Source organism: Podarcis filfolensis, assembly GCF_964270895.1.
Source record: "Podarcis filfolensis genome assembly, chromosome: 7".
NCBI classification, from domain to species: Eukaryota; Metazoa; Chordata; class Lepidosauria; order Squamata; family Lacertidae; genus Podarcis; species Podarcis filfolensis.
This window is the reverse complement of record NC_139603.1, coordinates 14286010-14307742: the sequence shown is the minus strand read 5'-3', so window position 1 is coordinate 14307742 and position 21733 is coordinate 14286010. Positions and strand designations below refer to the sequence as shown.

Below are 21733 nucleotides of genomic sequence, written 5' to 3'. Positions count from 1 at the left end.
TCCACACAAAAGGAGTGTAGGACATGTTCCAGAATCCTGCAATATGCAGTGGTTCTGTTGTGCAACAGATGTTCAAGCATTCCTTGCAGTCAAAACAATAAAGGCAGAATAGAGAGTAATGTAGGGCGGGGGGAACCTCTGCCCTAAATAAAATACTGGGGGGTGGGGGTGGGTATTAAGATTTTTTTATAACTAAAATGCTAAAATAATGAGAGATGGGAGAACAGCTGTTTGGTGCAGGAAGGGCAGAAAGCCGAAGAGTTCAGATGTAGCTGTTGGACAAAATGTGCAAGTCTGAAAAAGGCTGGACATTTAAACAAGTTATTGAGGGAAAGGGGTAGATTTTCCCCTCCCTCCAGCGTTTTAAAAGAAGTTGGAAAGACATAGGAAAAGGACAGTTTACGCAAGGTAGATTAGATAATCCCTAAACTTTTTATTGGTTTCCCTGACTGATTTTTTTTTTTTTGCCAAAGGCCAAAAGCTGCATTATCATTGGCTTCAGATTTCCCTCCACCTTGCCCATTTTTTGTCCTGCAGTAGCAAATACTTAAGAGTGATATTTGAATATTGAAACTCCAGTGACATACCAAATCACTTTCCAGCTAGGCATACGTAAATCCTTCACACCTCCCCAGTATTTAGGGGGCTTTGCAGATGGGTAGGTGGGTCAGTCGGTTGCTTGGTCTGTTGGTTTTTCAAATGTTACCACAAACTCTTGGCTGTGTTTCCCCCCCCCCCCCAGCAATGTAATAACCCACATAGAAAGAGGGATTCCAAAAATGTATAAAATGTATTTGTTGTACTGTAAAAATGTTTGATTTAAACACAGACTTCATTTTAGACTCCTAATCAACTGTGTAGATCTCAATATAAAAAGCTCATTGTTTTATTAAGATGCTGTTTATGGTCTGAAAGGAATGGTTGAGCTATTATAATACTAACAAAACTGCACTACCATGAGCAATATTAAGCTTAAGAAGTGGACATTTCAAGAGTAAAATATTATTTAAACTATATTAATATTGAAAGTACATTTTGGCAATGTATAAACGCCCAAAAGTTAAAATAAATGTTGTCAAGTTAAATGGCAAAATACTACTACTACTACTACTAGTAATGAGAATCAACAAACTATACTTTTTCATTGTACATGTTGGTAGCATGTACAAAAGCTAACTTGAACTGAGATTTTCTATCAATAAATACTACTGTATTGTGGAGAGTTGCTGTTCATAGTGCAGTATGTGAAAAGCCAAAAGCAAGAAGGAATATATGCAGTGTTGAATATATACAGAAGACATGCCTCCTCGGTTCTCCATACATTTGGGACACATGCACACACAAAATGCTGGTGTAGCACAGTGGCGAAATGTATGATCCAAGAAACCCCCGAACTTCCTAGGTCCCCTAGAAGTAGCCAGCTTACTGCATTCTGTATGTTTCTGAACTCCCATCAGCTACAGACAACAATCTAAATTCATCTGGAGGGGGTAAATTGACTACCCCTGTCTTAGGCAATCAACTCTTGGCCCCTTATTCATGCAACCTCATTAAATAGTCCATTAACACCAATACTTCTCCCATCGTTCTAAAGAATGCTACAGAAATCTAGCATATCATATGTCAAGATATTGAATATGTCAGAATGATACGAAGACTGTTCCATTTACTTTAGGGTTCTCTCTAGCAGCCATAATAGTGCAAACATGTTACCCCCCCCTTCCTGATTTGTATCCTACCTCTTGCTCCTTTGGGGAACCTGTTCTCCCCCAGCTAAGGTGTTTGCAGGCCAGCTCCTCCCAGTTTCACACAGCAGAACACAAGACGCCAGCCACTTCTTCCTCAGCAGATGCTGAAAGCGAAGCATGGACAGCAATGCTCCCTGAGCAAATTTTCTCCCGAGAATTGGTGCTGTTCCTGACCAGCTGCTTCCAGTCCAGCCTGTGGCAAGGAGAAAAGGATTGGAAAAATTAGGAGCAGGAGGTACTTTCACTCCACTTAGGTCTAAGGGAAGCACATTTGACCTGGACCACCACCCAACACAACTGTGAAGGTATGGCCTAACTTGTCAGGAAATGTTCCTGCTGCAGAACATCTACAATATGCTTTTGGGCATATACTGTGACAGTGAAGAGAACTCCTACAGAGCAAAAATCACCAGCCTTTCTCAAACTGCAGGAAGAAAAGTATGTAAGCAAATGTGGGGGTGCTGAATCTAACACAGGTCCTTTGGGGGCTAGTCGGCACTTTCTCAAACTTGCAAAAGTGCCATGGGTTCTAGTCACAAAATAGCTGTCATGGATTGTGTGAGATAACACAAAATGGATATGGCTTAACACAAAATAGCTGCTGTATCTAAACGAGCAGATAAACAGATAGAACAAAATGATGTGGGCATGCCCCTATGAGCCACCCCATCAATGGGAGGGAAAGGCATCAGCTACCTCTGCATGCACAGAGAAAACCTTTTTGCACCTCTGGCAGACTGGGAACCTGGGAAACTAATAGCATCACAGAAGGCTTTAAGAGAATAGTTAGGATTCAGGGGCTGTGACAACCAGGAGTGATACTTAGTCAAAACCAGGGATGAAAGAAGCTGTCAATTATGGTTCTCCCACTTTCTCATTTTTCCAATATTAAAATCAGTTCTGCAGCAATTCGTTTGAAACAATCCTCATGAAAATTCATCAGCATTTTTGAATCACAGAACTATGCAATTAGAAGGCACAACGGGGGTCATCTGGTCCAAGCCCCTGCAATGCAGGAATGTTTTACTCAATGTGGCTCGTGCTCTACTGACTGAGCTATCCATCATGGGCCTTAGTGCAAACTCTTCCAAATAAACACATTTTTGTATGCAGTTTTGACTAAAGTACACATTTTTGCAAGCCATTTCCCCCCAATACAACACATTTTTGTATTTTTATTTTTTTTACTAATGTATTCATTTTTATGCACATTTCCCCCAACTATATGCATTTTGATAAACATTGGTTGGTGAACTGCATCACAAAATTCAGAGAAGTGAAATTTTCAAAAGGTAGCTGTTTCGGTTCTCATATTGTTTCAGAATGTGGAGGTTTGATAGATTCACTTGCAAATGAGAACAGATTTTAATCCCTAGTGAAAACTAAAGAGACCTTGGTAAGGATCAAACAAAAAGGTAGGTTGAAGGATATGGATGACACAGCCACAGACAAGGATAAGCATGTATTTCTTGAATTTCAGTGGGTAAAGGCAAGCAGTACTTGGTACCTTTACCTTTTGTGGGGCGGGGAACCTCACCTGCTTTTTTGGGAGGCTATGGAATAAATTGTTTGGATATAAATGGAGTGAGTTAGGGGCTGTGGATTTCATGAAGGGTTTTCCTTCCTATTTCCCCATAATGTGAGCAGTGGCTCAAAGGCAAATTGTGTGTCAATATGGCATCTATTAAATGGCAGGCCCACGTTTCCTCTCACCTGGTGCAGCCAAGGAAGAAAAAAAAGGAAATGTTGGATGAGGAAGTTTAAGGATAGAAAAGCAAATTAAGTACTTCTCTGGTTCAGATTACAACCCAGACTGGAGAAGAAATCTGGGGTCTTAAATTCTTGCCAGAAACTGCAATCAAAGATTAAAAATTGCTGAGATTCACACCGTGATGCAGAGAATGCTGAATGTCAGGGACACTGCTAATTCTGCGGCTCACTGGCAACCTTCATGAAAAATAAGAACCCACTCTCTTTTAGTTCAACAAAAGCTTCCCTGACTTCTCAGCTGGCGACTGTTCTTATTTACTAATGGAAACAGGCAAGTGGTTATTTACAAGGCTGAACTAATTGCTCAAATAATTTAGAAAATCTTAGCTAAAAAAGTCTCTCCAACAAGTGGGATGAAATTGGTGCACATTCAGAGCTTTCTTAAGAGGCAAGCTAAGAACTGAATATGCAGGGTAATGCTGGCTAACCAGTGATCCATTAATTCTGCTAACACCATTTTCATGGGACCATAAGAAGCTGATACAACGTTCATCACACTGCCTGCAATTTCACTGTAATGTTCCTATAACTGAGTTGTGTTTTGGCAATGTTTATTAGATTACATGAAAGTGAAGGTGCCCTTTGTAAAGAAACCAGGCTCCCAGCTATCTCTCAGTTAAGAAAACAGTCTGAAAACAAAACTGTGTGATCTTGATTTCTTTTCTTTTTTTATGAATGCCTGTGGTTTATACAAGAAAACCCCAACTTTGTCTCTTAAATTTGCATATTAAAGAACTGCTTTCCTTATGTTGAAAAGAGCTGTGACTGCAGTAAAGGAACATTTGATATGATCATTTGATAAAAGAAAATAAGGAAAACTAATGAACCCCAAGAGATACATTTTGCATAAGGAAAAAAGTGCCCTTTCTAAGGCAGGACATTCAGAAGAGAGATGCTCCTTATGTTCTTCTAAGAATGATCAGTCAAAGTAAATAGTGGATTGCATCACATTTTGTCGTGGGGAAGGTTCCCTTTTATTTTTGTGTTGGGAAGGTACGAAACATTAAAATAATTGATCACAGGCATGCAAAAAGTTACCCGTGGTGGGAGAAAAACCAAATCCTCGCCTTGTGTAAGCATTGTAACAATCTGCCCTGGTTGCTTCAGTTCGGACCTTGCCAAGTTAACCTGACTGTACAGGGAGAAAGAGATTTGGCTAACAAATAGCAGGTGTGGCACACAAACAAATTATGAACAACTTGCAGAATTTGGTACAGATCAGCATATATTTGTGTAAATACTGTTGGTAGCTGTGGCTAAAGGAAAGGAAAGGACTGCAATCCCGTTCCAGAAATTTCACCAAGCATTGGCCAACCCATTCCCAAGAATCTCCGCTGTAGGAATGGGGCATCTGTGTCCCACCCAATACGTTGCAAGACTGTTTGGCTGCTCGGCCATTGCCTCAGCTGGCTGGAGATTAGTGGAGCTTGAACAGCATCCAGAGGGCACACCAGCACCACAAAGAGTGTGATGGTGGATCAGACAATGGGTCCAGTATTTCATCTCCAACAATGGCCATCCACATGCCTTAGGAAGACCAGAAGTGTGCCCTGCAGGTGGGGCTTGTGTGGAACCCCAGCAATCAGAGGTACACTGCCCTTTAATCATAGAGACGACTTTTAGCTTGTCATAGTACCTAGTAAGTCATTTGGTAGACCTGTCTTCCATTTGTGTGATAGCTTCTTTAAAGTATCCAAACTAATAGCCACTGCCACATCTAGTAGCAATGAATTCTGAAAGTTAAGTATTTTGGTACTATTTCCTTTTGTTTATTATGAAATGAGTGCTGGCCAGTTTCATTGGATGGCCCTAATTTTCAGTCTATGCTCTCTCTCCATACCATTTATAATCTGATCAACTTTAGTCCTATTGCCTCCCCAGTTACCAGGTAGTCATTCTCCTTTTCTAAAATAAAAGATCCCAAACACGTGACCAGCATAGAAATGAAACATCATAGAATCCCACAATATTAAGAGTTGGAAGGGACCCCAAAGGTCATCTATAATAATAATAATAATTTACTTATACCCTGCCCCGATGGCTGGGCTTCCCCAGCCACTCTGGGCAGCTTCCAACAAAATATTAAAATATAGTAATGCATCAAACATTAAAAGCTCCCCTAAACAGGGCTGCCTTCAGATGTCTTCTAAAAGTCTGGTATTTGTTCTCTGCAACTTCAGTCCCTTTATTATTTTACAGTGTAGTCCCATTCATGTTTACTCAGAGGTGTGTTCAGGTGTATCCCCCACTAGTAAGTGCATTTAGAGCTGTACCCTTCCTCTACTAACTTGTCTGGGAGTTAGTCTCGGAGATTTACTTCCGAGGAATCATGTGGAAGATTGAACTGTTAGTTGCCCTTTTCAGTACATTCTCCAACTCTGTTATGACCTTGCTGAGGTGGGGTGATCAGAACTGTGCACAACTTTCTAAATATGACTACATCTTAGATTAATATAATTTGTTGTTGGCATCCGTCTGTCTCAAGAGACAATGGAAGAGTGTGCCATCAGGGGTAAAATGAATCTGTTGGATGGTTACAGCGCCTGCAGTGGCTGAGAGAGCAGTATCACTGTGATATATGCTTTTTTGTCAATCCCATTGTTTCTTAAATAGCACAATAATAAGCATATTATGACTATTACCTGCTTAATTGCCAAGGTGGATTCAAAGTGGTTTACAGGTATAAAACCAGTTCTAAAGAAATACAAATATACATACCTAAAATACACAATAAAAGAATTCCATCAAAACATTAAAATAAATATCTACAATTAAAATGTGTGCTAAAGCAAGTCCATTCAAACAGTATAAGACTTAAAAACAGTTTAGGTGTAATACTTAAATATGGAGGTTTAGGTCACGAGATCTGATATTTCCAGAGTTTTAAGTAGGGATGAGTAAAAATTACACATTTTCCAAGTTTTCTCCCCCACAGGGGTCCACTCTTCCCCTTTCGAGGACACTTTTAAATAGTTCAATCAAATTTCATTCTTTTAAAGCACAAGTTTTGATTGAACACTTCTATGCTCAGCCTACTGAAATAATTATTCCGTGCCTTGTTAACACAATGTTCTCCTATTCCCTATGTGGTATCAGATTGTGTGTGTGTGTGTGATCCCTTTTCTTACATGGTATCTAATTAGCCTGTGAGCAAACCAGCAGTGAATCCAGATCATGTGTTAGGCACGCACCAAAAGTCTGATAACACAAAGAAGGATGGAAACTGCTGTCAAGAAAGTAGTTTTAAATCAACCACCATTTATTTTGAGAAACGATTACCAAACTCCTATGTTTCTTAGCCCCTAAATATGCAAATGTTGAGATGAAAATTAAGAAAGGAAAGCCACCAAAACTCATACAGGTCTAATTTTATTTAAAAAGTATACCAACATTTTCCCACTTATAGCCAAAGCTTTTTTAAATAATAAAAAAAATCCAGGTAGGTCTTGTATATGTACTGCTAACCAAAATTCCTTTCAGCAGGAACAATAAAAAGGAAATGAGTCAATATGGCTTCCTGCAGCAGTATACAACCCTACGATGTCCCTATTTTCATTGGAGAAATGTTGGGAGGTACGTCCATATTTCAAAGGCGTAACTGATGTCCGGGGGGAATTTCCGAAATGCGGCAAGTCAATTGTGTCCTGGCAACCCTATGATAGTACATAACCAAAGCCAAGTTACAGACCACTAAGAATCCACAGGGAGACAGCATAGATTTCAGAGAATAGTAAGGAAGCACAAAGCTTATGTGGCCAGCATGCATCACAGCCATCTTGAAAAGGCCTTCAATAATAGCTTTCAGCAGTGGCCTTCTTAAATGTACAATCCCTTCTCACATTAACTCTGTGGTGTCAGTGCTGCCACAGCATGGCTATTTCCTATGCGGTAAATGGAAGATCAAACTGAAAAACACTTTACCCCATTACCCAGTTCAGGCCTTCAGACACGGCCTTCATAGTGCAGGAAGCAATCAGTTTTCTAGTGACTCCAAAAAGACATGAAGGGGCCCTTCGATGAAGCGGTGCTGAAATTAAACTGATAACGTCCCACTCAGGAAATGAAACAGGAAGCTATCAGGAGACAAGAGTAGCAATGCAGAGAGGCAAAATAATAATATATCAGTTTCAAGCATCATGTGGAATAAATCGTCAGATGTGTAATGAATCATCAGGGCTTCAAAGCAACAGCTGCATGAGCTGGTACTGTGCTTACTCTTCTCATTACACAGCTGCGTAAGACCCAAGAGCCCTGAGGTCTCTTAAGGGCAGAGACACTGCCTTGCTGGGGAGGGATAACAATTCTAGTCCCAGAGGGCACTGCCTGCTATTGCTGCTCCCCTATCAGTTCTTCACCCTCCACTGGCATCAGAAGCAGAGGAAGCGGTGAGAAGGAAGATATATTTGAGGCACAATAACCGAGGAGGGAAGGGACGCGGGTGGCGCTGTGGGTTAAACCACAGAGCCTAGGACTTGCTGATCAGAAGGTCGGCGGTTCGGATCCCCGCAACGGGGTGAGCTCCCGTTGCTCGGTCCCTGCTCCTGCCAACCTAGCAGTTCGAAAGCACGTCAAAGTGCAAGTAGATAAATAGGTACCGCTCTGGCAGGAAGGTAGACAGCGTTTCCGTGTGCTGCTCTGGTTCGCCAGAAGCGGCTTAGTCATGCTGGCCACATGACCCGGAAGCTGTACGCTGGCTCCCTTGGCCAATAAAGCGAGATGAGCGCCGCAACCCCAGAGTCGGTCACGACTGGACCTAATGGTCAGGGGTCCCTTTACCTTTAACTGAGGAGGATAAAAGGTTAAGGCCACATTCAGAGGCAGAGACTTGTTAATCCCAAATTCTGGTTCAGAATGGGAACGTGCACTTCCTTCAGTTTGGCTTGGATCAGGATGGCCGTATGAACTTATCAATTTTAAAAATTATAATTTTAAAAAAGAAGGAAAACGCTGATCCTAAACCTCCACTGTCTTGCAGGAAATCTTCAAGAGAATAAAAGGCTAAAGCTAAGAAGTAAACCCTACAGTAATCTGGTGTGGAGTCTCTAAGAAGGTTGGATTTGACTCCTTCCAGCAACTCCTGCAGCCAAGCTGGTGCCAAACGTATTGCTCTGCTTTCCTTTGGACTTCAGTGAGGCTGAGAGGGGACTCTTCAGCTGGGCAGCTCAGAACCTCCATCCACACTGACCAGATTTGCACCTTGGGAAGGTCAATCTGGTGTTGCTAACATACCGTAGCTGTTTGACTTCACCCCTGGAGGAGCACCCCATTGTCTCTCAAGGCTGACGGATGCCAACTATTGCATTTCACCTGATCTTTAAAAATGAATCCTGATGTGGTTTTTTGAAAGGGCAAATTTAGACGTTGGTGGGCCAAAGCAAGCATCTTGGCAGATAGGCAGTTTCTGAATTAGCATGTCTGAGGAATATCCCCTTCCTCCGATGACATTTCATTCTAAAGAGAATTTCTGATTACAGTAATAATTTCTGTGGAACTAGAAGATGGCCTGGGATTTTCATAAACCAGTTGTTAATTTTAAGGGGAGATTATGGATGTTCACTTGAGAGTTAGAAACAAAACAAAACACTCTTTCTTGCAGGTTGAAAACATCAGTGCTCAAATTGGTTGAAGTACTTCCAATTTTAGGAAATGAACAGTATACAGCTGGTTATCATTAAGAAATGAAGTCAAATTGTAGTAGTAGTAGTATAGTATAATAGGCGACTCCAAAGCCAATAAATTAATAACCCATCCTCAAAAACATAGGCAATTTGTGGAAGCAGCAAGAACTCCCTACATTGAAGACTGGAGAATAAAAATGGTAGAATTTGTGGAGTTGGCGAAGCTGACGGGGAGAATCAGGAATCGGCCCAAAGAAAAATATCAAAAGGACTGGAGCAAATTTATTTTTGAAAGAAAACTGTACTCATTTAAAAACGTCTGTAGCATTAACGTGAAATGTTTTGTAATGTGAAATTATAATGCTGATTTATAAATAAGAATGTGATTTCTTAAGGTGATTATAGATAAAGAAGTGATTATGGGAATGCGAAAGATATGTTATAGGCTATAGGGATGTCAGAAAGAGAGGTAGAAGGAAGTTAAAGCTCACTTTGAGCAAATAAGATGTTGTGAATATGTGCATTGAATTAAAATGAAATATGGAAAAATTCAATAAAAAAATATGTTTAAAAATAAATAAATAAATATACCAAAAGGCCTTTTTTTAATTTTATTGTCATTTTATTAAAAAACAACAACCCTGCCCTCCTTATTCTCTGAGAAGATTTAAGGTGGCTAACAGATCAGTAATAAAAAGAGTGAAGCCAAGCACCATATCCAGAAAAAGAAGAAAACAAACCACCACACAGCAATGCTACCATCGCCACATGAAACCACATCAATGGTAATAGTGCTGGACCCATAAGCATCACAGAGTAGTATCATCTGCCTAAATAACCAGTAAAACCTATTTATTTGTCCCTGGTCATAGTGAAGGAGGTGAGGACAGGAGACCCCACCTAGGCCCGAAGTCACCCCCCCCCCAACCAGGCCTCAAAACTGTCCAAAATTCCTTTTCTCTCTTCTAAAAATCCACAGCTAAAGTTTTCCTCTGTTTTCTCACAAGATGCATAGGCAAACCGTTACTTTTATCAGTACGAGAGAGCTTCAAAAAGCTAATGAATAGACTCTGTCACACACCACATTGGCCCACCACACCGGCTCTCAACGGGCACAGAAGAAAAGAGTACTTTCTTTAAAAAAAGAAAGTGCACTATCAGTGATACTCCAACAGTAATGGCCATTCTTTTAACTTTCTAGTCTCTCTCTCTCATGCACCACAGCAATTGCTTTGTAACCAACCACCAAAGTGATTTTCAAGTCACGTGAGTATATAATGGTGGAAGTTACCACATGACAGTGTGGCTACATATTGCTCTGTGATTTGAGGAACATAGATCCCTTCCAATAATCAAGTCTCAAAATTACCACAACAGTGGGTTGCTTGGTGGTTGTTTTTTTTTACAAGTACATACACGCATATTGCCCATCCTGTTCTGGAATCATCTGGATTCGTTCACTCTCCTCCACCCTAAATACTGTATTTATTTCACTTTAGCTCACAGGCTCTCAAATGGCTTCCTGATTTAAGCCCTCCACTGTGCAGGGGTTGAAAGAGTCATAAATCACGATGGATTCGGTAAGGGTTGACAGTGCTCACAAAATCCAATCAGAAGCAGGCAATATCCTCTGCCTTCTCAACCTGAGAAGGTGTTTTCTTTTTTAAAAAAAGCTACCTTAGCTCTAATAGAAAGATGGCCCATGAAAGCAGCTTATCATTTCTGAGACATCCAGAGCTTCCAGGCTAACCAAGTAATACTTTTCTGTGACAACCCAAGTGCATTGTACTAACAATCAAAAACATACTTCAGCTGCAATCAATTTTCACCAGAAATTTTGGAAATCTTAGTCTTTCGACCACAGGCTGAGGATTTGTTACACTCCATTTTAGGAAAAAATGGACTTTTGCTTCAGTGATTTGCCATTTATTACTTTATATGCTGCCATATTATCTAGTTTGGCCTGGGGGGGGGGGGTTGGGGATATTCTCTCTCTCCCTGTAAGACTGCAGTGCTATTCACCCAGCTATAGTTAAAGGTCTGTCAGTTTTCCCATTATATGCCTCCATTATCAAGGCTTTATAACTCAACCCTCAAATGTCAATCCTATCTGATAGGTGCCAAAAAAGCATTTGACCTCATGAAGGATTACGTGATGGCGACTGATCCATTAAAATCTTTGTAAGCCGGAAGCCAGGTTCAAGTCCTTCTCAAGGGATTTATTTAAAGGTAAAATATTAATATTTATGAGTACAGTATTCAGTTCTATCGCTAAAGCAGTTTAATGTAACAACAGTATTTTGGGGATACAAGAGTCATCTGATGTTACAACGTCTTTTTTTGTTGTCTGACCACTTCTGAGCCAACACGTATCTCACAGCCAGGGCAAGTCCTAGCATAGCATTTTACACATAGGAGAAGACTTAGGTAATTTACATAGCCAGCTAAATTCAGTTTAGCTACCACCATTTAACTCCATATGAAACCACAGGAAGCAGGATCTGAGGCAACTGTTCCGCAACATACCCAAGACAAATTATTTGCTATCTTTTTTTTTCCATCAGTGATTATGCAGGAATTTTTACCACAATGGGAATAGCAACTAATATAATTATGCAGATAAATTACCTTTATTTACATAATTTGCTATTAAATTTTCTGACAAATCTGTTGGCTGGGATGAGGGTGGAGGGATAGAATTTAATGGGGTGTTGTTCCATTATGATTTGTAAGTCCCCTGGGGCAGAGGCCTATCATACCTTGGTGGTTGTTATTGTTTGCAAACCACCATGCAAATAATTGGGGGGGGGGGTGCAATTGTATGCAGGGGCTATGTAAGCATCCAGGAAATATTTCTCTGCAAATATTTTCATCAAAACAGGGGGGAAGGCAGATAAGATAGTGAGAATTCTTCTGCCTTGATAAGCAACAAAATAATGACGCTGAATCTAAAATGGCATCTTCAAACTATTTGTAAAGCAGATTATGTAGCTTTTGCCTTTGGCCCACTGAACAGGCCTACGTAATCGTATATAAAGAGGGCATGCTCTGCCTGAATATACCAACAGCCAATTTTGATTCTCTCTTAAGATAGTTCGTTGAAGGTCATTACTGTTTTCTCCCAATTTTTAACTTTCACAGCATTGTAATAAGGTCACAGATTCAAAAGAGGAGAAGCGTTGCTGTACATTATTAATGATCCCTGCAGAGGTAAGTACAATGAAAGAAACGATTTGCTGAAATTCTGTGTATTTTCAAAGATAAAGGAGGTTAAGAGATATACTCAAGCCACTCTCATACATGAAAGGAAACATCAGTTAACTTCCATCTTACCATAAAGGAGTTGTTTCTTGCAGGTTTCGAGTCTCAGCGTTAATCTAAAGAATTTGTGCTGAAAATAAAAATGGTTTGTCAGTGTTTGGGAACCTGTGGCCCATAAGCCTAATTAGCCTCCCCAGGGCCTGCAAGGCCATTTTAAGTTAATCACACCCACCTGCCAAATGATGCCAGGCCCAGGACAGTTAAAGGGATCTTTGGTTTCTGATTGCAGCATAAAACCGAAGACAAGCCCTCTTTGGAAGGAAAAGGCAGCAAAGGCCTCTCTGATCTTAGACCAGAGATAGGCCCTCTGCCAGCTCAACAGGAAAAGGCATTATTTGACCTCACCCCACTGCTGGGTGGGTAGAAATGCTGCCTTTTACTCTTAAGAAGGAGGCATGGGCTTTCTCAGTTGGTTAGAGCATGGTGCTGATAACACCAAGGTTGCAGGTTTGACCCCCTTATGGGACACCTACATATTCCTGTATTGCAGGGGGTTGGACTAGATGATCCTCAGGGTCCCTTCCAGCTCTGCAGCTCTATGATCTTAGTTCTGTGATGCTTAGTGCAAAGATCAGAGATAAAACATCCCTCTGACTCCTCTTTCTTTAGAACAAGCTTTCCCAAACTTTGGTCTGCAGCTGTTTTGGGACTACAATTCCCATCATCCCTGACTACCTAGGGATGATGGGAGTTGTAGTCCAAAAACTGCTGGAGACCCAAGCTTAGGAAACCCTGCTTTAGAGGAATTTTATTGTATGTTTGGTGTGTGAGAGAATGTGTGTCTGTTGTATGAATATGTAATTTCATGCATGCAGGAAGAGATTGCTGTGTGGCTGGTCCTGGGATAGCTAAGGCTGTTTACACAGCATACATTTAAAGCATATGCGCCCTGCCCAAGCCACAGTTTCCAAAATCCTTAACCAAATACAGTCCCTATGATTCTATGGGGAAGTCCTTCAAAGGTATGGTGTGTGTAAGCAGCCTCAGGCAAGGTCTGAGCTAGGTACTTCCTGGCTCCTACACTAACTATTCTGGGGGCTAAATTGCTGGGAAATAACCGGTGAATACCAATTAATCCTGAAGTCCCACATGTGTGGGGAACTACAAAGAAAAAAACAAACGGCTGACTGCCTGAACTAAAGAAAAACTGCGTGGGGCTTGACTCAGTCTTTAGCCAAAACAGCCCCCAGTAAAGTTTAAAACACAGTATTTGCAATGCAGGGAAAATATAGGTTGTAAGATCTGTTAGATGTCCCAGAATTAAGTGCTTACAATGTGCTCCCCTTGCCTCTGCCTCTCTCTGAAAAACCACAAACTTCACAAAGTTTGAATGCTCTACTTACAGTAATCGGAGGTCTCACTCAGGCAGCAGAAACAACACAGGCAAAAGCCACTTCAGTACAAAATACAAAAAGGATCTTCAAACACAGAGTCTGGGCTAGCGAGCTCCAGCCTTGTGCGTGCGGTTAGTTACATGGTTCAAACAAAAGAGGAAAAGAGAGAGGAACAGGAAGCAGGCAATACTAATCTGGTGGGCAAAAGAGCAATGAGCAATTCAGAAGACAGGTATACAAGGTCTTTTGGACACCCAAGACTGTCTCCCCATGTTTAGCTAAACCCCTGAACATCTTACAACTATCCAGACCAAGCTGGGCCATTTCCATTGGGTGTGGGGGCACTTAATGTGCAGTGAATCTGGCTATTGCAATAAAACACTGTATTTTGCTTTCCAGCATTGCAATTAAATAACCCATCTGCTTGTTTGGATCTAACGCGTGGAGTGTTGACATTCGTGTGGACATCTGTTTGAGAATCCTGGTGGGCACAGAGTGGTAGTTCCAGCTGTGTAAAGATGGTAATGGCACAAAGGTTATCCTTTCCCCTTGAGACACAGAGCTGCAGCATAACTAGGACATAAGGCATGACAGATTGCTGGAGAAGCAAATTTAATGTAGCCGAGTTGGAAATTGACATCATTAAGCAGTCTTTCAACATGGCAATCAACATATTTGCTGTTTAAAAGAGGAGAACATTTTCAGCACTGCTTAGCGGTGTGGGGTCATTACTCTTTTAATCTCCGAAAATATTCCAGTAAGGAATATATTTATTTCATGTCTGCCGGATGATAAAAGACACATTACATCCATTCCATACATTCAAAGCACTATGATACCCCTCTAAACAGTCCCGACTGAATTATGGGAGTTGTAGTTTGTTAAGGGTGCTGAGAGTTCATCAGAGACACCTATTCTGTTCTGCTCTGGAGCCAACTGATGATTCCCAGGTAAGATCCTCCCCCTATTGTGTGGGGACCTGACCTACCTGACCTGATCACCTTGGCAACGCCTCCCCAGGTGGGATTGGGCAACTGGCTGAGGTAGGCAGAAACCTCCAGGCATCCCACCTGGGGAAGGCGAAGCCGAGCCTGTGCTAATGGTGCCGCATAGGGTCCAGGGGCTGCGCGCCACCACACAAAGGGCGCCCCCCATTTAATGTGGGGAGCGGTCATTCCCAAAGTGGTTTAACTATCAATTGCTCTTCACAGGGAAGTCTGTAAATTGTAGCTCTGTGACTCTAACTCTGTAGCTCAGACTGCAAATTTTGGAGGGTCCTTAGGCAAGTCCCCTCCCCTGGTCCCCACTCCCTTGTTGAATCTACCTCTTCACTGGCATGATCACCATGTTATGTACTGAGTTGAATAGGATCCAAACTGCAGCAGTCTGATTGGTCCTAGAACAATAGGATCCAAAAGGCAGCAGTCTGATTGGTCCTAGAACAATAGGATTCAGAATGCAGCAGTCTGATTGGTCCTAGAACAATGCAGCAGATGATTGGTTGGCAGGAACCACCCAATCATGCTCCAGATAGAAGTGAATCCACAACCTGATTGGCTTACAGTAGAATTCCGGAATTAGCCAATCATGTGCAGCCCATTGTGTAAATAATGTATATGAAATATACTCAGAGTCGCAAAGTGATTTCATGCTCTTTATTCAGCTCATAGTGGTGAGGAGGAATGAATGAATATCCCCTCAAAGTATCTGCTTTATATACATTATTTACACAATGGGCTGCACATGATTGGCTAATTCCGGAATTCTACTGTAAGCCAATCAGGTTGTGGATTCACTTCTATCTGGAGCATGATTGGGTGGTTCCTGCTAACCAATCATACTGCTGCATTGTTCTAGGACCAATCAGACTGCTGCATTCTGAATCCTATTGTTCTAGGACCAATCAGACTGCAGCCTTTTGGATCCTATTGTTCTAGGACCAATCAGACTGCTGCAGTTTGGATCCTATTCAACTCAGTACATAACACCCCTCCCCTCTAAGTTCCAGTCCTGCCCGGGAGGTCGCATTCATAGTCCTCAAGGTACGCCGGCGGCCTACGTGTGCGTTGCGGCCTGGGGTGTTCCCTGGTCCGGGGTTCAGGTTCTGGCTCGTGTTCCAAGGATGCTGGCTGTGATGGGGCTGTATGGTCTGGCGCAACCTGCTCGCTCAGTCGTGGTTCTGGTTCCAGTGTCCTTTCGGCCTCACGGGTCCTCTCTGTATTTACTGATTCTGCCTCTCCTGCTTGCCCCTGCTGCTCTATGGGCATCACTGCCCCACTGTTCCCTTGGGACTCCTCTGACCTGTCCTCCTCCTCCTGGTTTTCTCCCGGGAATCGTCGCCGTATCTGGTCGCCAGCATTGCCCCCCATCTGTTAGCACCTCGTACGACACGGGGCCAGTGACCCTGGTGACTGTGGCGGGTACCCATGCAGGGCCTGCCCCAAAATTCTTTGCGTACACTGGGTCCTGGGCCTCGAAGGTCCGGGGGTTCCTGCCTTCCCCCACCACTACCTCATCCTGAGCTCTATCGGGGTGAAGGCGGTCCAATCTGATTGCAAGGCGCCGACCCATTAGTAGTTCAGCGGGGCTCCGGCCAGTCGTTGAGCTGGGGGTGCTGTGCTGTGGTAGAAGGAATGTGGCAAGGCGGTACACCCAATCCCCTTGCGTCATGCGGCGAAGGGTGTCCTTGGTGGTCCGCACCATGCGTTCTGCTTGGCCATTGGTGGCAGGGTGGAATGGCGCTGAACGGATGTGGCGGATGGCGTTCTGCGCTGTGAAGGTTTGGAATTCTCCTGACGTAAATGCAGTCCCGTTGTCTGAGACGAGAGTGTCAGGGAGCCCGTGGGTTGCAAACAGCCTGCGTAGTACCCGGATGGCTGCGGACGTAGAAGTGGACGGTACCAGTGCGACTTCCAGCCATTTGGTGTAGGAGTCCACCACTATGAAGAATGTTTTCCCCTGAAAGGGGCCAGCAAAGTCCACATGCAGGCGTGACCATGGTGCTCGGGCGGACTCCCAGGACTGGACTGGGGCCCTTGGGGGATCTGGGCGGGATTCTTGGCAGGCCTGGCAGTGTTTGACCCAGGCCTCTATCTCTCCGTCGATCCCCGGCCACCACACATAACTCCTGGCAAGGGCCTTCATTCTTACTACCCCTGGGTGTGTCTCGTGTAGGGCTGTGAGGACCCTTTTGCGGAGGGGCTGGGGAACAACGACCCTGCTTCCCCATAACAGGCACCCCTTGTGGGCCAACAGTTCATGTTTGCGGGTTGTGTAGCCGGCGAATTCTGGCCCGGGGCTGCTGCTGGGCCATCCCCTCCACACCCAGTCCAGGACCCGGGAGATGACCCTATCTTTCTTGGAATGGTGTGCAACTTCTTGTGCCTGAATGGGGCGCTCGGGAAGCAGCTCCAGGCTCATAACCTCTTGTGCAGGTGCTGGGTCGGGGCCTGTTTCCGGTAGTGGTAGCCTGCTGAGGGCGTCCGCATGGCCCATCGCCTTCCCAGGGCGGTGAATCAGTGCATACTGGTAGCTGGCAAGGAAAATTGACCACCTGAGGACACGAGGAGACAGCACTTGGGGGGTCTGCTTTTCGGGGGCAAACAAGCCAAGCAACGGCTTGTGGTCAGTCACCACGGTGAAGGGCCGCCCGTACAAGAAATCATGGAATTTTTTTACTCCCTTCACTATTGCCAGACCCTCCTTGTCGATTTGCGAGTAGTTCCGCTCGGTTTCGTTGAGTGTCTGGGAAAAGTATGCCACCGGTACCTCTCTTCCACCCGGGAGTTGGTGTCCCAGGACAGCGCCAATGCCATAGGGGGAGGCGTCGCATGCTAGCACCACCGGCAGCCTCTCGTCGAAGTGTGCCAAGACCGAGTTTGAGACAAGCAAGTCCTTGACTGCCTGGAATGCGGCCTCCTGGCGCTGGCCCCACACCCAAGGGGCCCGCTTGTCCAGGAGTCTGTGTAGGGGCTCCGCTACCGCCGCCTTGTGGGGAAGGAAGGAATGGTAAAAGTTCAATAGTCCCAAGAAGGCCTGAAGTTCAGTCTTGTTCTTGGGCGCTAGGGCATCACAAATGGCCCGTACCTTGTCCCCAGTCGGGTGGACCCCTTCTGCGTCCACCATAAATCCCAGAAAGTCCACCTGAGGCACTCCTAGTAGACATTTTTCCCGCTTCACCTTGAGACCTGCCGTCTGGAAACGGTGCAGAACGGTGCGGAGGCGGTCCTCAAACTCCTCGGGTGTGGGCCCAGCAATCAACACATCATCGAAGAAGGGGGTGACACCAGGAATCCCTTTAAGGAGAGAGTCCATTAGATTCTGGAATATGCCTGGTGCCACGCTGACACCGAATTGCAGCCGCTTTCCTCTTAACGCTCCTCTGTGCGTCACAATCGTCTGTGCCTCTGCTGTGGCCTCATCTACTGGCAGCTGTTGATATGCTTGGGCCAGGTCCAGCTTGCCAAAAATTTTCGACCCAGCCAGGGTAGCAAGGACATGGCTGACCACTGGCACTGGGTATGCATGGGCCGTGAGGGCCTTGTTTATGGTACATTTGTAGTCTGCGCAGATGCGGACCGAACCATTAGGCTTGACGGGTGTGACGATTGGGGTTTCCCAGGGGGCATTAGGCACCGGCTCCAGCACTCCTTGTTCCACGAGTCGGTCCAATTCCTCGTCTATACGGGGTTTCAGGGCGAACGGGACCCGGCGGGCCTTGAGCCTGACCGGTCGTACTGCGGGGTCAAGCTGTAGAGCAATGGGGGGGCCCGTATACTGTCCCAATTTCCCATCAAAAACCCCTGGAAATTCCTTGCATATGGCATCCACATCCACTTGTAAGGTATTGTGGTTCACCCCGGTGACGGCTAGCCCCAGTGGTCCAAACCATGCCAATCCCAGTAAGCTAATGTAGGGGCCCTTGACCACAAGCAAGTCCAGTTGTCGCGTCCGCCCTCGGTACTGCACCCTGAAGGTCCCCACCCCCATTGTGGGGACCTTACGTTTCTGGAAGTCCCGGAGGGTGAATGGGGCCGGCCTGAGTTTGGGACCCCCAGTAGGACACAGTTTCCTTAAGGTCCTTGCCGAGATTATGGATAGAGTTGAACCCGTGTCAAGCTCCATGCGGCATGGGGCCCCCTCTATCTGTACCTCTACATAAATTTTCTCTACGTTGGGGTGGGGCAACTGGTATACCTGGAAGTCCGTGAGCTCCGTCGAGTTGCCTTGGTGCGTTGGGCCCCGGGACCTGGGGCTCTTGGATTGGTCATCTGATGCCTGGCGTCGGGTGGGCCGAGCCCGACACACCCGGGCGATGTGTCCCAATTTTCTGCACTGCCTGCACTCTGCGTTGCGGAAACGGCAGGTCCTCCTCTCGTGACTTTCTCCACAGCTTGCGCAGTTCCCTCCTTCTCGTCGAGGCAGCTGTGGTATGTGGGCTGCTTGAGTGCGCTGCTGTACTCGGTGCACCTCCTCCCTGTTGGATCCTGAGTCGTCGGTGAGGTCTTCGTGGTGGACCCTCGGTTGGGACGGCTGGCTCGGCTGTGCCTCTTGCGTCGACCTCTCGGCAGCTTCCGTTGCCAGGGCCTCCTCCAGAGCAACCTGGAACGTTAGGTTCTTCTTAGCGTAGAGGCGTCGTTGCAGCTTCTCATCCTTCAGGCCACCGACGAGGCGGTCACGAAGCATGTTCTCCAGCTCTGAGAAGTTGCAGAACCGGGCAGCTTGGCGGAGAGAGGTCACAAACCCAGTTATGTTTTCCCCAGGGGCTTGCCGCTTTGCGTAGAAGGCATTTCGACGAGCCACCACTGAGGGCTGTGGCGAAAAGTGCCCCTTCAGCTGTTCCATTATTGTTTTGTATGGAACAGTAGCAACGTCTTCAGGTGCAAGGAGAGCCCGGGCGATTTCAAACGTCTCCTCTCCGCAGACGCTGAAGAATATTGCCCTCTTCTTGGCGTCTTCTTCATCGGTGACCCCTTTGGCTTCTAGGAGGAAGGTGAAACGGGAGGCGTACGCTTCCCAGTCTCCAGATGCTGGGTTGAACGGCGAGAAGCTGCTGTCGGTTGCCATTCTGAGTTCCTTGTGTCCCGGAGCTGTAGCCTGGATACACGGTGCGAGGCAGCGGTGGGGCAGGTGGCGGTGCTGCGGTGCTGTGTGTGGCAGTCAGCTCAGCGGGATCCCATCCTCGTCGCCAGTGAAATATACTCAGAGTCGCAAAGTGATTTCATGCTCTTTATTCAGCTCATAGTGGTGAGGAGGAATGAATGAATATCCCCTCAAAGTATCTGCTTTATATACATTATTTACACAATGGGCTGCACATGATTGGCTAATTCCGGAATTCTACTGTAAGCCAATCAGGTTGTGGATTCACTTCTATCTGGAGCATGATTGGGTGGTTCCTGCTAACCAATCATACTGCTGCATTGTTCTAGGACCAATCAGACTGCTGCATTCTGAATCCTATTGTTCTAGGACCAATCAGACTGCTGCAGTTTGGATCCTATTCAACTCAGTACATAACAGTATATAAAGCAGATACCTTGAGGGGACATTCATTCATTCCTCCTCACCACTATGAGCTGAATAAAGAGCATGAAATCACTTTGCGACTCTGAGTATATTTCAACCATTTGATTCTCATTCTCTTCTCAGCATTGCTACCATCAGTATCTCCACTGCCTTTTCCTCAACCACTGTTGACTGGTCCAGACTAAGAGGTGGTCGTGCAGGAATCCTGGAAGCCAAGATACAAGTCTGGGGCGTGTACTCTTTGGTGAGAGAACCCCAGCACAGATTTAGCATCACAAAACATGCAGCAAAGAAAAGCATGGAAATAAAGGCTTGTAAAACCTTTAAAATGTGCCTTTCATCCGAGTCCCAAAATACCCCCAAGCTATCCCATTTCCCTAGCATAGAGACAGACCACACTTTGTCTAAGTCGTAAAATGGTCTACTTACAAAACTCTTCAAAGGTCAGCAGCCAGGAAAGATGCACAGACAGTGAAAATGTTGCTTAGCTATAAAATGTAAAAGTTTCTAAACTACTGGTATAGAGAAAAACTCTAGTTTCAGACTCCATTTTCCTTCTCTTACAGAGCTCCTTACCTACTGAAATCCACATGGATAGTGAGAGATAGAAACGCATTGGTGACCCACTTCCTCTCAAGGTGGGAAGTGATGACATATGCTAAGCCTGGCAGGACAGCTTAGTCTATGGTTTTAACCCCTTCATGCACTAATTGGATTCAAACATGCTAGAGTTATATGAGGCTGGAACCCTACAGGTCGAGTAAGCAAATAGTTGCAACAGTGAAGAAGCAGCAGAGATCTACAGAACTCTTGGCAGCAAGCCCCCTGATAGTATAGATCAGAGATGTCCAACAGGTCATTTGGGATCGACTGGTCGATCCCCGGAAGGTTGCAGTCGATTGCTGTCAATCACGGGCTCATTTCCCTTTGCTTTTGCCTAAGAGCACCCGGCTCGGCCCCGTCTCCCCTGCCTGGATTTTCTCCTGATCTCTGTAACAGAAGACGGAGCTTTTGCTGTGATGCAAAATGCTTCCACAGTGCTGTTTTGGTGGAAGCCAAATGCTTCCACAGCCCTTCCCCCTTAAAAGTCCCTCCCAAAGCGGAACCCCAACAAAATGGGGATAAAACGAGGCATTTCCCCTCCCTAAATGAAAGCTCAACAATGTTGACCTGAACCCCTAAAAAGGGTGGTAGATCACTGCCATATTTTAATTCTGAAAGCAGATGGCGGTCCCTCAGGAGTTGGCCACTCCTGGTGTAGATCCTCAGCAGTTTTCCAAATATACAGACCCTAAGCATAATAGTCAGAGTACTTAAGAACGGGAACCAAAGGTGATAAGCCAATAGCGTATGTAGAAAAAATGTTTTTTTTACTTGTTTAATCAACTCACTTCTGAAACACAACAAGCCAAAG

The 21733-nt window shown here is 44.9% G+C and overlaps 2 long non-coding RNA genes across 14 annotated transcripts in view; one reads left to right on the top strand and one right to left on the bottom strand.

The window, feature by feature from the left end:
* LOC310767190 overlaps positions 1-20910 on the bottom strand; it is an 80981-nt gene extending 60071 nt beyond the window's left edge. For 6 of the 11 annotated variants that reach the window (XR_014550693.1, XR_014550694.1, XR_014550695.1 and 3 more), the window contains exons 1-2: positions 12470-12623; positions 1740-1941 (exon numbers count right to left, since the gene is read on the bottom strand). This is a non-coding gene — a long non-coding RNA (uncharacterized lncRNA). The other 5 variants (XR_014550690.1, XR_014550691.1, XR_014550692.1 and 2 more) reach the window with 5 other exon arrangements.
* Positions 10643-20941, top strand: LOC310767214. 3 transcript variants are annotated; one of them, XR_014550747.1, is made up of 6 exons: positions 10738-10889; positions 11254-11365; positions 12278-12346; positions 14191-14312; positions 20443-20563; positions 20886-20941. It is a non-coding gene; the product is annotated as an uncharacterized lncRNA (long non-coding RNA). The 3 variants fall into 3 exon arrangements; XR_014550748.1 differs by lacking the exons at positions 10738-10889; positions 20886-20941 and adding an exon at positions 10643-10716 and having other exon boundaries at positions 20443-20648; XR_014550749.1 differs by lacking the exon at positions 20886-20941 and having other exon boundaries at positions 20443-20648.
* Positions 20942-21733: the final 792 nt, after the last annotated feature.